The 5,639-nt window shown below is 41.8% G+C and overlaps 1 long non-coding RNA gene across 1 annotated transcript; it reads left to right on the forward strand.

Moving 5' to 3' along the window:
* The first annotated feature begins 1,155 nt into the window (after positions 1–1,155).
* On the forward strand, positions 1,156–3,541 carry LOC147911483 (uncharacterized). Its single transcript, XR_015551221.1, has 3 exons — positions 1,156–1,340; positions 2,353–2,522; positions 3,183–3,541. It is a non-coding gene; the product is annotated as an uncharacterized LOC147911483 (long non-coding RNA).
* Positions 3,542–5,639: the final 2,098 nt, after the last annotated feature.

Here is a 5,639-nt window from a genome sequence, read left to right on the forward strand (position 1 = left end):
GAGGCGTCATCTCTCTTCAGTCATATCTGCTCCCCTCCACCTGGGGGCAGATGACCTCTGTCCCAGCTTCCAGTGGGACAGATAAGTTTTGCCTGTTTCTGAACTTCATATAAATGGAATCATAGAGCATATACTTTTTCGTGCCCGGCTTCTTTCACACAGCATTATGTTTGTGAGATTCATACGTGTGTATGGCTACGGTTTGTTCTCATTGCTATTTATATTTTCCTTGTAGAAATATCTGTCCCTTCTGTTGTAGATAGATATTTGGGTTATGCCCATGTTTTTGTTTTTGACTCGTGTGAGTAGTGCTGCTCTGAGTACTGTACCTGTCTTTGATGAACATATGTGCATGTTTCTCTTGGTATTTACCTAGGAGTAGAATTGCTAGGTTGTAAAGTATGTGTATTTCAGCTTAGCAACTGCTGCTGGTTGGTTTTCTATGATGTTATGTTTTTGAAATCATGAAATTAGATTGGACAAACAACTGTGATTTATATATAACAAAATAAAAGATGGGAAAATGTGTACTAGATTGGAGAGGCAGTTTGGGGCCACACTCTTCGGAGCCTGAATGCCATGTGAAGGCAGAGTGGGCCGGGTGGTACAGTGAAGATGGGGCTAGGTTGAATCCACTCCTTACATTCTGTGTTACCTTGGCCAAATTACTTAACCTTCTTCAACATTAGTTTCCTCATCAGTAAAACGGGGATAGTACCCACCTAAAAGTGTTGTTTAGAAGATGAAATAAATAATGTATGAAAACTGCTTAGAAGAGGGCCTGGTACTTAAGACATCCCCCAAAGTATTAGTTTCTTTCCTCCCAAAGGATTTTATTTGGAAATATTAGGAGATATTGATAATATTTGAGCAGGAAGATACATCATTAACTGTTATATCCTTTAAAGTGTTTAATAAACTAAAGGTAAGTCTGAGACTGAAGTGTTGGAGTTGCAATCCCCTAGTTTTCTGCTGGCGGGTATATTTTATGCCTGGCACAGAATGGGAGTGAGTGCATTTTGAGCTTCATTCTCAAGATATTGTTCTACGGAATGCACAGACCTGCCCATAGATCTACAGGGCTTTGAAGAGTAGAAATAACTTATTGTCATCACATAGCAAAACCATTTTGGCATTCTTCTTTCTGTAGCATCTGCCCCAGAGGATGAAGCCCTAAAAGGTAAAGAGGAGAGACCAAGATGCAAATAATTGGTCTTTGTCTCAGCTGTAAAGAGATGACCATTGCTGTCATAGCCAAAGAAAGGCAAGGCCAAAGGAGCTGAAGTCCCAAAGTCTTAGGACCTAATAGCATGAGCAGTGACGTCAGATATAAGGAGAAGGTAAGGAACAGCATCAGATGAACCTGACTGGAACAAAGGGAGGTGGCCTGGAGATGCTGGTGTTTTGTCTGGATGTAAGGGAGGAGGGAGCAGAGTGGAGGGCACCTCCTGCTTTCCCAGTGGACACAGGCTGAGTAAAGACTTGTCTTCTTCAGTCTCATCATAAATGTGTCAGCCTGTGATTTAGTTATCTGTGGTCTCTTCCAATTAAACAAGATATGTGCAGCCATGACCATCCTGGAGATGCTCATCCAGAAACTGTTGTTGGAGGATAACTGTTCACAAAGCTTATGTAAAAAAAAATGAGAGCTCCCTATAGGGAGGCTGAGTGGATTAGTGACAGCTTCCTCTCATCCTTCAGTCTCACACCATGCCAGAATAATCTTCCTAAAGTACCACATTGATCATGGGAAGCCCTACATCGAATGCTTAAGTGGCTCTCATTGCCTATAAAATCAGTCAGACTTCTCACCCTGGCATTCGTGGTCCTCGCTGAGCTGACCTCATTCTGTTGTGAGCCTTCTTTCTGATGACTCAGTAAACCATACTTTCTTCTTTAGCAAAACTAGTTTACTTGAGCTTTTATGACTTTTTAATTCTTTGTGCTTTTATAAATCCTACTCATTCTTCAGGGGCCAATTCAAATTTATTTTCTGTCTTCCCTGAAGTTTTTTCTTTCCAGTCCAGCTTCCAGTATTTTCCTTCCTGTGAATTTCTGTAGCAAATAATTTGTTCATATTTAATTTGGCAACTAATCTTGTGCCATCTTGTGATGATATTTTATGGTGGACTGTTGTTTACACCTTTTTCTCTTTGCTTACATTTTCATTGTTTTATTTTTTTCTCCAACCAATTCATGAGCTCCTTAAGCCAGAGTCCCTGTTATCAAGTTACTTTTTAAAAGAATGAGGTTACTTTTTATGTCTCACTATATCAAGCTAATGATTTACAAGTAATAGGCCCTTAATGAGAGTTTCTGTGTGTGTGTGTGATTATATGTGTCTTTTGACAGTAAAAATGAAGATAAATAAAACTATATGCCAGAAAACATCAAGGATATCTTACAAAACCAAAGATTTTCATAAGAAAAACAGAACTGAATTTTCCTGGAGCCAGACATGATGAGATGTTGCACAGAACTGAGGATGCCACGTCTACTGTGCAGAGACTGGATTGTTGGAGGCAAGTGTGGAAGCAGAGAGATGAGTGAAGAGGCTGTTTCACTCATCCAGGGGAGAGAGAATTGTAGCATATGCCACTGTGTTAGCAGCGGAACTGCAGAGAAGTTGATAGACTTGATGTGTAATTTTTGACAATACAATTGATAGAACTTGTTGATAGATTAAATGTTTGGGGAGAGGTAAAATCAAGGAGATGAGAGAAAAATCAGGGATGACTTTTGGAGGTGGTCAACGTTGTAGAAAGAAAAGTAGGAAAGTGTCGGGTCATGAAAGTTGAATATAGCCAGGAAATCAGCTAAGATGAAGAGAAGAGCATCTATTGGATTTAGCAACGTGGAGCCCAGTGGCGATCTTAGCAGAACATTTTGGGTGTGTTGTAGGAACAGAATACACATCACTGTGTGTTGAATAGTGAATGAAGACTGGGAGGGGAAGAAGTGTAGACATGGTGATGAGAGTCTTTGGAGAAGCTTGTCAGTGAAGGAGAGCAGAGAGAGAGCCATCACTGAAGGAAGCCAGAAGGTCAAGGAAGCAGGAGATAAGACAGGCTTACTAAGCAAGTCGGTATTCTGTGTCAAGGACCCCTTGTGGGCAGTGTCAGCAGAAACATGTGGACTGATGATGAGTAACGATGGTTTCTCCACCTTTGTCCTCCATGCAGATACATACCATGGCTCCACAGAAGCCCCCAGTTGAGGACACGGTCCCAGGGCCAGGGTGGACTCAGCCTCTGAATTGAAGGAGATTATTTCTGACACCTAGAGAATGGGGGATCCTAATAGACTTTAAGGTCCCAAAGAAAAAAGGCAATGGCATGGTTTGCCACCTGAGCGTGTGCACTGAAATTTGAAACCATTACACTTCTGTGGTGTTCCCAGTGGTATTCTTCTGTTATTTCTGCTGCCTGCACTCCTCCCCAACTTACATCGCCCCATCTCCACTTTCTGTCATTCAAGAGTCAGCTCAGTGGCCCCAACTTCTGGGGTGAGAGTACCCCTCCATGCTCCGATGGCACCTGGGTGCCCATTTCCATCCGACTGACTGTGTTGGGTTGGGATGGCACCCACCTGTCTCCCGGTGTGCATTCTCTTTCTCTCTATGCCCCATCACGAGCCTGAAACCTGGAAACAGAGCAGCTGAAACACAGTTGACATCTGGCAGTTAGGAAGGAGCCCAAACTCCCGAGTCATATTTGAGCGCCACCATTTCTTGACTGTGTGGCCTCAAGCACATTATTTAACTTCTCTGTGTTTTGTTCTTCATCTGTAAAATGGGGGATACTAAAAGCACTTACCTCATAACACTGTTGTGAGGATTAAATGAAATAATACCTATAAAGCAGTAACAGTACCAGGCATATAGTAAGCGCTCAATAAATGTTGCTATCATTATTAAGACATGGTAGATATTGATACATTTTTTATTGAAAGAATAAGTGAGTAAAGGGAAGAATAAAATCTGATGTGAAAGGAACCAGAACATGTGTCAGCCTGTTTTTCAATGCCTCTTCTGCCAGGCCAACTTGAGTCTATCTCTGGTGAATTGCATAAGTTCTCTGAGCCAATTTTCAGGCCATGTACAAGGAGGAGTGAGGACAGACAAGCAGTGGTTTCCTGGGGGTGCCTGGAACCTGACAGAGCCGTCTGGCCAGTCTGATCAATGAGGATCAAAGGAAGGCTGCCTCTCCATGAGAAGGACAGTATTACTCATGACCTCTCCCTGCTCTCTCACTCCTGGTACCTCCCAAATTAAGTATCTATGTACAAGACCTTGTCTCCAGCTCTGCCTTTATTGATAAAGCTGAGACACAGATTGATAAAGGAGAAGTATGTAAATATGATTGTGTTAATCAGCGTTCTCCAGAGAAACAGAACCACTAGGAGACATAGGAGTGCCATGATCTTCCGTCTGCAAGCTGGAGACTCAGGAAGGCTGGCGGTGTAGTTCCAGTCTGAGTCCACAGGCCTGAGAATCAGGAACAACAATGGTATAAGTTCCAATTCAAGGGCGGGAGAAGACTGATGGCCCAGCTCAAACCTTCAGGCAGAGAGAGAGAGAGAGAGACAGAGAATTCAACTTTCCTCGGCATTTTTGTTCTATTCAGGCCCTCAGTGGGTTGGATGAGGCCCACACACAACAGGGAGGGCAATCTGCTTTACTCAGCCCACTAGTTCAACTGCCAATCTCTTCCAGAAACACTTTTACAGACACCCTCAGAAATAACGTTTAGCCAGCGATCTGGGCACCTCATGACCTGGTCAAGTTGACCTATTTAACAGCCTAACTAATGATCACAATTATTAATATAGTTATGGGATATTTACGTATTTATGAAATGTGTATACCACTTTCAACTGTTCTTTGATAAGCAGGACTGTCTTCTGATATGAGTTTATGGCCTTTCTGATTTCTTGGTTTTAAATGGCTGTTCTTTTACAAACTGGCAATGATGATAGATAGTAGTCTCTTAAAAAATCTTGACTTGTCAAAATTAAAAAATCCATAACCCTACTTGGGTCTCTTGTATTTCTAAAACATTTAACTTTGAAGGGATATCCAAAAGACAGAACTCTTGGTTTGAGATTTGGGGGCCAAAGGGTATGGTGATGGACCCTGTGATGAGAAGCAGAGCCATGAGGTGGTGATGCTGGCCCGTCAATTTTGTGGCTCTTGTTCGTGGAGAAACAGGCTAAAACAGCTTCAAAGCTGGTTTTGGCCAATGAAGAGGTAGATTTAGAGTGACAACTGGGCTTTTCCGTTTTATTTTCAAGACCTGGTTGGTTTTATATCTTGGCTGTATCCTGGCAAATACTTGCACTTTTGTCCCAAGGTTTGCATGGCAAAGATGGTCCTACAGCAAAATATCAGCTCCCCTAATGTATGAAAAATGTCTGCTCATGTTAGCCAAGCTCAATTGTCCCCCACCTATGCTGACATTTTCCTGTGGACGTTCTGATTTCTTAGTTACTTTGGGGTAGCTGAAATTCTCTAGTAGGAAAGAATGAACTTAATTAGTCTTATGTATTTTAATTTTTCATTATACAAATAATATATGAAGCAGTACCTTTGTAAAACATTAATTAATTAAAAGTTATATATGGATCAAGCTAAAGGCTCC

This window comes from Ceratotherium simum, unplaced genomic scaffold (assembly GCF_057802395.1).
Source record: "Ceratotherium simum simum isolate JZ-2026a unplaced genomic scaffold, ASM5780239v1 HiC_scaffold_43, whole genome shotgun sequence".
Lineage (NCBI taxonomy): Eukaryota > Metazoa > Chordata > Mammalia > Perissodactyla > Rhinocerotidae > Ceratotherium > Ceratotherium simum.